At 50.9% G+C, this 12,004-nt stretch overlaps 1 protein-coding gene across 1 annotated transcript in view; it reads left to right on the plus strand.

Annotated features, from left to right (window-relative positions):
- ZNF830 (zinc finger protein 830) overlaps positions 1 to 12,004 on the plus strand; it is a 60,556-nt gene that overhangs the window by 4,617 nt on the left and 43,935 nt on the right. The window lies entirely within an intron of this gene.

The raw sequence follows: 12,004 nt of genomic DNA on the forward strand, positions 1-12,004 counted from the left end.
GCAGTGTTTGTAAATGCCCACCAGTTGCAAAGTGCCCACAAACTGATCATGTGACTATGAGGATGCTGCAATGGTTGTAAATGAGAGAACTGGTTGTAAAGTCATAACTGTAACTAGTTGTTAAACAGGGTCTACCTGTAGTTATTACAAACTCTGCTATTGTATCTCCTCAGAATTTATGACAAAGTTTTATATTAATTTCTGTCCTCAATATTGTGTTCTTATCTATAAATAGGCTCCATATATTTCCTGAGATTTGGGACAGGGGTTTCTCATTGAATATGTTAAAAACTGATGCCAAAATCTAGAATAGTTTTATTGTTTTATGCCACAAAGCAAAGTTTCTCCAGCATGGAAGGAATGTAGAATCCATGAATGGGTTTAGAAGTCCTCTAGCCCAATTAGACCAATCAGTCAAAGTTGCCACGCCCCTACTGGACTAGACCATGCCCCAGTTTCTTTTTGGTCTCAGCCTAGAAGAGACGTGGTACTTTGGCTCCCGGAATAGATTTAGGAGGACAGGTAGTATTTGCCTTATCTCATTTCGTGGATTCTTCATTCCTTTTTGCCAGCTAGCCAGCGCTGGGCTCAGCACTGACCTAGTTTGCAAATTAGCTTTGGTTTTTGCCTTCGGCAGCATTCCAACCGCTGATCAGCTGATTGTCGCGATCGCCGCTTTCTGCGCAGCGTGACGATCGGTTTCCTCTGATTACAGCCTTTCCTGATTTCTTGTTGCTTCTGCCCGATTTTCTCTTCTGCTGCTTCCCACAGAATTCCCAGACCTTGGTATTAGCATTCGCCTTTTGCTTTCCCTCACGGGCCGTCGCGGGCGCCATTTTGAGGCTCGCCACGCGATCGTTGCCTTTTCTCCTGTTACTTTTCGTTGCCCCTTACCTGTTACTTTCCCCTATCAGCGTGGGCAATCAGGGCAGTTGGAAACCTTCTCCCTTATATTTTTGACCGGTGAGAGACAGTATTCCTCAACTCTCGCTGGGGGTATAGGGGCTCCTATATCCCTCACTGTGTTCCAGGCTCTTCTTCTCCACTCTCGCAGGCGCCATTTTAGATCACCACGTGGCTGGCGAAGGGGATTTCAGAACTCATTTTTCTTCTCTATCTTCCCTCTGCATCGTGCAGGTTTATTTACCATTTAATCAGTTGTTATCTGTATTTTTCCCTTGGGCATTAAGCACCTTGCACATTCCTCCCTGCTAGATTGCTCTAACTATTGAGCTACGATCAATTGGGCTGTTTCTTTCTTTGCCTGTTCCGCTGTCTGCATCTAGTGGACTAGCAATTGCTGTCCTAGCCGCCACTAAGTGAGACACGAGGGTCCCCCGTTACAAAATAATAATAATAATAATAATAATAATAATAATAATAATAATAATTGTTTATAATAATAACCAAGGACACTGAACAATTGAAAGGGGAGAGAACAGCTCCCTGGGTGACGCGCGACTTACATCGCGCAGTGTGACTCCGCGCTTAATGGCAGGTCGGATTTCACAGACCCTCGTATAGGCCTGTACCACCTAGGTGGGCCATAGCCTCATCTCCTGCAGACCAGGACAGCTTCAGCGATCTGCTGGAAAACTGTTTTTTCTTCACCATGCTGGATAATACCATTCCACAAGCTTCCACTTCCAGTGGAAATAAAAAACACAAGTTGCCCAAACAAGAAGCGGCCGCAAAGATCAAGGCCAAGACTAAGTGGACCTCTAAGGCGGCCAAAAAGCAGGCTGGTAGCAGGCATAGGGCGTTGGAAAAACAATTTGCCAAGGCCCAACAACGTGCAGCGGAGGTCCCACCTGCCTCAACTCCCCCTCTTACATCCACAACAGAGGGCCCACGCCCCTTGTCGCTTGTGCGGGCTTGGTCCCCTGAATAAGCTCTAGAACAAGGTCCCTCAGTTGGATTCAGCCGGGATCACCTTTCTCTCTTTGAACAGGATCTGAGAGTGCAGATTCAAGATCCGGTACCGGGCAACGAACTCATCTCTCCTTCAGTGGCTTGTGGGACCCCGGGGAGTTTCTCCCTTACGGGTCCACCCCAGGTTCCATCGGCGTCATTCACTCCTACAGCGGCGGGCTTCCAGTCCCCGGAACAACCATCATTTACCATCCAGCTCCAGGCCATGATTTTGCAGGCGGTTGCTCAAGCCATGGCGTCTTCAGCGAGGGCCCTACCGATCCTGGGGCCGTCAAACCCCCCTCCATCCGTGGGGACTGCACAGTCCAGGGATTATGAGTTCCCGGATCCGGCCTCACCACCGCATTCTGGTGGCAGCGAGGTATCCGAATATTCTGAGCAGGCCCTCGAAGAGGGTCTGTGGTCAGATGACGAGGACACTCACACGGAGGCCACTCCCTTGGTCGGCATGTTCAATCCTACTTCTTTCCCTTCGCTCTTACGCAAGGCCTGCGCCACCGGAAAGATCAAACCGGTGAAACCCAAATGTCCGATCAGGATTCTGGCCAGAGTTCTGATCCGCTGTTTTCGGAACCAGTCACAAAGAACCAGCAGATCCCTTGCCCTCCCATGTTTTTGAAATCCGTTCAGGATCAATGGGGATCCCCTGGCACCTTCTCGGCCCTTGGGAGAATAGACCACAAACTTTTAGATATGGTCTCTACCCTCAATGACGCGCTGGAGGTTCCGGGAGTAGACAAGTCTCTTTCTCCCATTTTGTCAGACTCCAAGATCCCAGGGGATATATCTGAGGCTCTGAAGGCCGAGGATAAAAAATCCAAGATTTCTTTCCATAGAACACACCAGGCCTCGGCGTGGGCAATAAGAGCTTCGACATCGAACTTCTTTTTCGCCAGGATTTCACTGATCTGGCTACGCGAACTTAAGTCCAGGATCTCCCCAGACGAGGTAAGAGTACACCAGGTCGTCACAAAATTATGGGCAGCACTAGAATACATGGCGGACGTGTCTCTGCAATCGGCCAGGTTCTCGGCCCGTGCCATAGCCTCTAACGTCGCCGCACGTAGGTTGTTCTGGCTTAAGAACTGGCCTGCCGACACCAGACACAAATGGAGGGCAGCTGCTGCCCCATATCAGAGCTGTCGCCTCTTTGGGGAGGCCTGCACTCCTTACCTGGTGGAAAACAGAGAGAAGAAGAGAGTACTCTCTCATCTTTCCAAAAGAACAGGCAGACGTTTCAATCCATACAACCGCCGCCCTTTCGGGCAGGCTCAGACCAGTTTTCGGGGAGCGTATCTCGGTCCTTTCCAGCAGGGCCGGACCGTTCTTCAGACCGGTCCGGCTACAGAGACAGGCCCAAACCACAATTTCAGAACAAGCGGCCCTCTCGTGGTAGGGGAGGTCGTCCCTTCTGTAGGTCAAAATGACTTGGAACGGACTCCTCCCATAGGCGGCAGACTGGTTTATTATTTCCACAAATGGGAAGACACCACCACGGACACTTGGGTTCTCACCACCATCAGGGATGGTCTATCCCTGGAATTCTTAACATATACCCCTCAGCGATTTATCGCCTGCCCCCTGTCGCGAAATCCCGTAAAGCAGGTTCTCATGAAGGAAGCCATTCAACATCTGCTAAACATAGAGGCCATAGAGCAGGTACCGTCAGATCAATTGGGGCAGGGGTTCTACTCCATCCTCTTCATGGTTCCGAAAGCCTCAGGGGGATGGAGAGCAATACTTGATCTCAAGGTTCTAAATTCGTACCTAGTGAATCATAAGTTCAAGATGCAAACTTTTCACTCCATCTTGGCCAGCATTCGTCAGGGGGATTTCCTGATGTCAATAGATCTTACAGAAGCATACCTTCATATTCCCATATATCCGGGTCACAGACAGTTCCTCAGATTCAGGTATTCCAACCATCATTACCAATACAAGGCTTTGCCATTCGGCCTATCATCGGCCCCCAGGGTCTTCACCAAAGTCCTGGCGGTTCTTGCCGCACAGCTCAGGTTGGTGCCGGTCCGCATTCAGTGTTACTTGGACGACATTCTAATCCAGTCATCCTTGGCACCGAATGCTTGGTCGGACATGGCACTAACAATGAAGATGCTTCAGGATCATGGTTTTTTGATCAACTTCCAAAAGAGCCACTTGACTCCAGTCAACCGACTGTTACACTTAGGCATAATAATAGATACCAACCTGTGCCAAGTTTTCTTATCTCAGGAACGTCAGGTCAGCATACGTACACTGATCCTCAAAATGCGCAGGGAAAAACGGGTGACCCTAGCCCTGCTCTCACAGCTGTTGGGAAAACTGATTTCATGCATTGCCATAGTGCCCTGGGCCAGACTCCATACGAGACAGCTCCAGTGGTTTTTGCTCCTCTACCAGAGGCAGGGTATAGCCTCCTTTCCCCAGAGGGTACGGGTCCCAGCACAGACGTTCACATCCCTTCTCCAGCACTTGGAGATGGAGAATCCACCAATGGGTTTAGACTGTATTCCTGCCCAATTAGATCAAGTCAGTCAAAGTTGCCACGCCCGTCCTGGACCATAGAGACCCAGTCTTTGACTTGATCTTGCCCAGGACAGACGTTGCAAGTTTGGCTCTTAGGCAGGTATAGTTAGCCATTGGTGGATTTTCCATCCCAGTTTCCAAAATCTCTGAGCTGTGCTTAGCACACAATTTGGCTTCCCCACATAAATTCCCTTTCTCCCCCCCCTCTCTCTCAAGGGGGTTCAAAATGGGGGATTTTTCCTGTCAAGGAAGGGGCTCCTTCCTTATCTTCCCTTCCTCACCCCTTCCAAATATTCCCTAATCACTCATTCTGACAGGAGACTAACAGCTGTTAGTCTCCAATTGTATTTGAATTGGTCTTATCTGTAATGGGGCTTGCTGCTGCAGCCCACGGATGGTCTCTCTCAAAAAAAACCCCTCCTTTATCAATCCTGACAGGAGGCCAACGGCTGTTGGTCTCCAAATAACCCCAGGGCTGATAGAGGTTGCGGCTGCAGCTCCGTAGGCTAAACGCATGCGTGGGGAAGGGTCTTACCTGGGTTTTCACCGTGATAGGCTTCCTTCAGTTTTTTCGGACCTGCAGCTGCAGCTCCGGTGACCTAGTTAATTAATTGCCTCCTTCTCTTCGGACGATCGTATCGGTCGGAGGTGCACGTGCGCGCGTGAGTCGCAGCGCCGATCAGCTGTCAGGCGGTTGATCGGGGGATCAGATTACCGTGCGGAGGCCCTGTTGGAGGGGGAAACGACTCCGATTGCCTCTCAGCTCCGGCTGCAGCCGTTGGCGATCTGTCAAGCAGCCGCCATTTTGAGCTGCGTGAGACAACTGTTTTCTCCTGCTGTGTTTTTCTTGGGACGGCCTCTCTTCTAGGAGCCTGCCCTCACGTGCGGCCGCCATTTTGGGCCCGCGCGATTTCTGTAGGCCCTGAATTTACTTCAAGTTGATTTAATTGGACTGCCTGGGCGATTAGAGCCACAACCTCCGCCTCCTTCTTCAACAGGGCCACTCTCACTTGGCTTCGGCAGCTCCAATCCCGGATCCCGGCGGAGGATGTCCGCACGCACCAAGACCTTAGTAAAATGGTAGCAGCCACTGAGTATGGTCGGACGCAACTCTCCAGGCCGCCAGGTTTTCATCCAGAGCTATGGCGTCCAGCATAACGGGGCGCCGTATGCTTTGGTTGAAACACTGGCAAGCCGATGTTACATCCAAGTGGAAATTGTCAGCAGCTCCATATCAAGGAGGCAAATTGTTTGGGGATTCCCTGAATCCCTACCTAACTGAGAACAAAGACAAACGAAAGGTCCTTATATCATATCCTCAGAAGATCAGGCAAAAGATCTTATTATCCACGGAGACAGTCCTTTTGTGGAGGGGCTAGATATAATTATGTCCAGCCCTTTTGATCCTTCCTGGCCAGACAAGATAGGCAGGAGAGACAGCCTGATAGGCAGGCTCCCGGGCCCAGACATCAAGCCCAGGGTAAGCGGCCCTTTCGAGGGAACAACAGGCCTTTTCGCCACTCAAGGTGACTCACCAGCAATACCTCCCATAGGGGGCAGACTCTATTTGCCCACCAGTGGGAGGCCACCACCACGGACGCGTGGGTAATCAACACCGTTCGTCATGGTCTTTCACTGGAGTTCATCTCCAACCCCCCAAATCATTTCTTGTCCATACCCCCGGAACCGAGCAAGGCAAAGGCTGATGGACAAAGCTGTCCAACACTTATTGTGCATACGAGCCATAGAACCGGTGCCACTGGGTCAGAGAGGTCAGGGATTTTACTTCATCCTCTTTGTTGTTCCAAAAGCGTCAGGGGGATGGAGGGCTATTCTAGATCTCAAGAGTTTGAACTTCCATATTGCATACCACAAATTCAAAATACAAACGCTCCGCTCCATCTTGGGAAGCGTCAGAAAAGGGGACCTCCTGACGTCTATCGACCTCACGGAGGCGTACCTTCATGTTCCTATCTCTCTGACCCATCAGCGTTTTCTATGGTTCGCATACAAGGGATACCACTTCCAGTACAGGGCGCTTCCATTTGGCCTATCGTCGGCCCCCAGGGTGTTCACCAAGATTCTGGCGGTCCTGGCAGCTCATTTACGAATGATACCAATCAGAGTCCAGTGTTATCTGGACGACATATTAATTCAGTCGTCGTCCACCCGAACAGCAGTGATGGACATAGAAATAGTGATAAAAATGCTCCAGTACCACGGATTCTCGGTGAACTTCCCCAAGAGCCACTTGAGTCCCACAACGAGGCTCTTGCATCTCGGGGCTATAATAGACACAATGGAGTGCCAGGTGTACCTGTCTCCAGAACGCAGAGACAGCATACGGGAGTCGATCCTTCAACATCGCAGAGGTCGGTCGGTAACGCTGGCCAGCCTCTCCCAGTTGTTAGGGAAGATGATCTCGACCATAGCAATCATTCCATGGTCCAGGCTCCATTACAGGGAACTACAACGGTTCATGCTCCCCTTTCAGAGACAGAATCTCAGTGCCTCCCAATGCAGGGTAGGTCTCCCACACCGAGTGTTACGCTCCCTCATGTGGTGGCTGTCACCAGCCATACTCAGAGGGTCATGTTTCAAGGAACCAGACAGAATAGTACTCACGACCGACGCCAGTCTGTTCGGTTGGGGAGCACACCTTCGGTCGCATTGGGCCCAGGGCCGTTGGTCGGCCCCAGACCTCCGACACAATATAAATTGGCTCGAGTTGAGGGCCATCCATCTGGCCCTTCGTCATTTTCACCATCTGGTGGCATGGCGTCACGTTCTGGTCCTCACGGACAACGTGGCAGCCAAGGCCCATGTAAATCGCCAAGGGGGTACCCGTTTTCGGATTCTTCTGACCGAAGCTCTCTTACTAGGCTTCTGGGCAGAACACACTCTGGCCTCCATCAAGGCCGATCATATCTCAGGAGAAGCAAACATGCAGGCCAACCTTCTGAGCAGGTCAACGGTAGATCACTCGGAGTGGCGTCTCCACCCGAGGGTCTTCAGAGAAATTTGTCACCGTTTCAGCCTCCCCCTTGCGGACCTCTTCGCGTCCCCATCCAATGCCCAGCTCACTCGCTTCTTCTCTCGCTTCCCGTCGGCAGGAGCGGAACAGGCGGATGCTCTTCGGAGTTCTTGGCCTCAGGGTCTGCTTTACGCCTTTCCCCCCCTACCCATTCTCCCGGCGGTGATCCGCAAGCTTCTGCGGGAGCAAGCGGAGATCCTCCTGGTGGCCCCTTATTGGCCAAGGAGACCTTGGTTCGCTGATCTGATGGGCCTCTCCCTCGCGGAACCTTGCCAGGTTCCGCCGGAACAGATCTCCCTCAGTCAAGGGGTCATTCTTCATCTGGACCCACAATGGCTCCAGTTAGCTGTCTGGCACTTGAGCGCTCGATCTTAACTAGGGAGCTTTGCTCGCCAGGGGTCATCACGGTTATTCAGGCCTCGCGCCGTCCCTCCACGAACCGTATCTACGAGGCCACGTGGAAAAATTTCCGATTATGGTGTTCCGGGCGACAATTGTCGCTCTCGGGTCTCACAGTCCCAATTATCTTGGATTACTTGTTAGACGGGCTGGAGAGGAGCTTGGCCCCAAACACATTGCGCAGACAGGTTGGCGCTCTTTCCACGGTCCTCTCATGTGACTCAGTGGGCTCATTGGGTCATCACCCCTTAATACGCTCATTCCTCAAGGGGACCGTTAACACCAGACCCCCTACAGTTCACAGGTACCCTTCGTGGGAACTACCACAGGTGCTCCAGGCACTTACCAAGGCGCCCTTTGAGCCCCTCAGGACGTGTGACATTCGCTACCTGTCCCACAAGGTGGCATTCCTAGTGGCAATTACGTCTGCACGACGCATCTCCGAATTGGCAGCACTCTCGATTCGGGATGATTTGTGTGTTTTCCAATGGGATCGGGTGATCCTTTGACTCGACCCTACCTTCGTCCCGAAAGTCAACTCCCTGTTTCATCGATCACAGGAGATAGTCCTGCCTGATTTCTGCCCCAACCCGTCGCATGTGTTAGAACGGCAATGGCATTGTTTGGATGTCCGTAGGGTCCTTAGGTACTATATTTCATGGACAGCTGAATTTCGCAAATCTGAAGCCCTCTTTGTATCCTTCCACTCCTCCACCAAAGGTCGGAAAGTCTCTTCTTCCACAATTGGCAGATGGATACGGGCATGTATCACCGGTGCGTACCAGGCGGAATCATTGCCGGTTCCACGATGGGTTACAGCCCACTCTACACGGAGTGCGGCTACTTCTGCAGCATGGGCAACTCAGGCTTCCATCGAAGAGGTCTGCAGAGCAGCCACATGGGCTTCACCTTCTCCTTTCATTCGGCACTATAAAATTGATAAGTTTGTATCGGGTGAGGCTTCTTTCGGTAGGAGAGTTCTCCAACAAGTTTTGCATCAAAGTGACACTCTGGACCAGTCTACTAGCCACCCTCAGGGACAGTAGGCTTTGGTATGTCCCATTGGTGGATTCTCCATCTCCAAGTGCTGAACGCCTTTTCTCAGCACGGAGATGGAGAATCCACTCCCACCCTTATAGGTCATTAGGCCTAGGGTCAGTTAGTTTTGTGAGCCACAAAGTCTTGCTGTCAGTCAATGGCTATGCTCGCGTCAAAGACTGGGTCTCTATGGTCCAGGACGGGCGTGGCAACTTTGACTGACTTGATCTAATTGGGCAGGAATACAGTCTAAACCCATTGGTGGATTCTCCATCTCCGTGCTGAGAAAAGGCATTCAGGTAAGACAACGCCCCTTCTCTGGTGGCTATCCCCAGCTTTGTCCAAGGAATCCCTTTTCAGAGAACCAGTTCGAGTAACCTTGACTATGGACGCTAGCCTATTCGGATGGGGGGCACACCTCCAATTCACCCAGGGCTGGTGGTCCCAGCAGGACCTCAAACAAAACATCAACTGGCTAGAGCTCAGGGCCATACACCTGGCACTTCGTCAATTCCGCAAAACGATTGTGGGTTGCCACGTGTTGGTCCTGACGGACAATGTGACGGCAAAGGCCCATGTAAACAGGCAGGGCGGAACTCGATCTCGGGCCCTGATGTCCGAGGCCCGGCTACTGGGATCATGGGCGGAGCAGAATCTTCTTTCCCTGAAGGCGGAGCACATCTCAGGGGAGGCAAACCGGCAGGCGGATTACCTGAGTCGCTATACAGTAGATCATTCAGAGTGGCGTCTGCATCCCTGCCTCTTCCGGGAGATCACGCATCGGTTCGGTCAGCCCACAGTCGACATATTCGCTTCCCCAGCGAACGCCCAACTTCCCCGGTTTCTCTCTCGGTTTCCCTCTCAGGGATCGGAGGGAGCAGATGCCCTCCGCAGTCCTTGCCTGGAGGGACTACTATATGCTTTCCCACCTTTCCCTCTGATTCCGGCTGTCATCAGAAAACTGTTGCAGGAACAAGCGGAGCTTATATTTGTGGCTCCACACTGGCCGAGGCAACCATGGTTCTCAGATCTCGTGAACCTCGCTGTAGCTCCTCCATGGAGAATTCCTCCAGATCGGATAATTTTAACGCAAGTGGTCATACAACACCCAGACCCGCAGTGGCTCCAATTAGCTGCCTGGCATCTGAACGCCAGTTCCTGACACAGGGATCTTACTCCTCAAGAGTGATATCAATGATTCAGACTTCTAGGCGGCCGGCGACAAATCGGATTTACGATGCCACTTGGAAAAACTTCTGTCACTGGTGTGACCACAATAGTTTGCCCATCTCTTCTGTAACTATCCCGAGAATACTCGAGTATCTCTTAGAGGGAGTGGATATGGGCCTAGCACCCAGCATTATCCGTAGGCAAGTGGCGGCACTCTCCACGGTTTTCACCTGTGCCAATTCTGCACCGTTGTCTCAACACCCATAGGTTTGATCCTTTATCAAGGGGGTTACAAACAGCAAACCTCCTGTAGTCCATCGTTACCCCACTTGGGAGTTACCCCGGGTTCTGCAGGCTCTTACAGGATCCCCCTTTGAACCCATCAGATCTTGTTCTCTTCGTCTCTTGTCTCATAAGGTGGCCTTCTTGGTTGCAATCACATCGGCAAGGCGTGTTTCGGAACTGGCAGCTCTTTCCGTTAGGGAAGACCTGTGCACCTTCCACCATGACAGAGTGGTACTGTGGTTGGACCCCTTGTTCATCCCCAAGGTAAACACATTGTTTCATCGGGCACAGGAGATCGTGTTGCCGGACTTTTGTCCCAACCCATAACACGTCCTGGAGCGGCAGTGGCATTCCCTGGAAGTGCGCAGGGCGCTGCGATATTACCTTAAGAGGACTGCTTCTTTTAGTAAATCTGAGGCACTTTTTGTCTCCTTCCGTACGGGTTCCAAAGGTCAGAAGATTTCTTCTTCTACTGTTGCCCGATGGATTAAGGCCTGCATTGCAGAGTCATACCAGGGTTGCTCCTTGCCAGTTCCAAGCTGTCTAACGGCACATTCCAAGCGCAGTGCTTCCACATCGGCTGCGTGGCAAACTCAAGCTTCCATAGTTGACATCTGTAGGGCGGTGACGTGGTCATCGCCTTCCCCCTTCATCCGTCATTACAAGCTTGACAAATTTGCTTCTGCAGAGGCCTCTTTCGGCCGCTGGGTCTTACAACAGGTGGTCCATTTCAGCACCGACACTTGACCAGCCTGCGTCCCACCCGTGGGGTCACATGGGCTTTGGTATGTCCCATTCGTGGATTCTACATTCCTTCCATGCTGGAGAAGGGGCGTTGTCTTACCTGAATGCCTTTTCTCAGCATGAGGAATGTAGAATCCACCCCCTCCCTTTCAATTCCGCAATCAGGTCAGTGTCAGCAGTCCGGGAGCCAACACGTCACACAATCATTGGCTTCGCCCTTTTCGAAACTGGGGCATGGTCTAGTCCAGCAGGGGCGTGGCAACTTTGATTGATTGGTCTAATTGGGCTAGAGGACTTCTAAAACCCATTTGTGGATTCTACATTCCTCATGCTGAGAAAAGGCGTTCAGGTAAGACAACGGTCCTTCTTACCTCTGCACATCCAAACATGTAGTTTTGACAGAAAATGTTTGTCATTGTTTTCCTTACATTCGCACAATCTTCAAATAGAGAAAGCTTTGCATGTAGCCCTTTTAAAATAAACTGAATTATTTCTGGATATGTAGCATCTGTTTATTTGATGAAAAGCTATGCCTGCAAGTTTGCATCTAGGTTTTAAAAATTAAAAGTCTAGAGCAGTGGTAGTCAATCTGGTCCCTACTGCCCACTAGTGGGCGTTCCAGCTTTCATGGTGGGCGGTAAGGGTTTTGTCTGATACTGAAGCACTTTCCTTTTTTTAAAAATTTAATTGACTTTTTAAAAAATTTTCATAGCATTATTTAAAAACATTTTCATTAGGTTTTCATAAAATTCCCTGTGACAATTTAAATTTCTGAAAATATACTATTTGTATCGCCCGCGCATAAGTTTAGTTCACGTTATGTAAGTGAAATTAAATGGCGCTATAGTGCGACCGCAAACAAAAGAGCCTCATCTC

This window comes from Protobothrops mucrosquamatus, unplaced genomic scaffold (genome assembly GCF_001527695.2).
Source record: "Protobothrops mucrosquamatus isolate PMUCROS unplaced genomic scaffold, P.Mucros_1.0 scaffold_134, whole genome shotgun sequence".
Lineage (NCBI taxonomy): Eukaryota > Metazoa > Chordata > Lepidosauria > Squamata > Viperidae > Protobothrops > Protobothrops mucrosquamatus.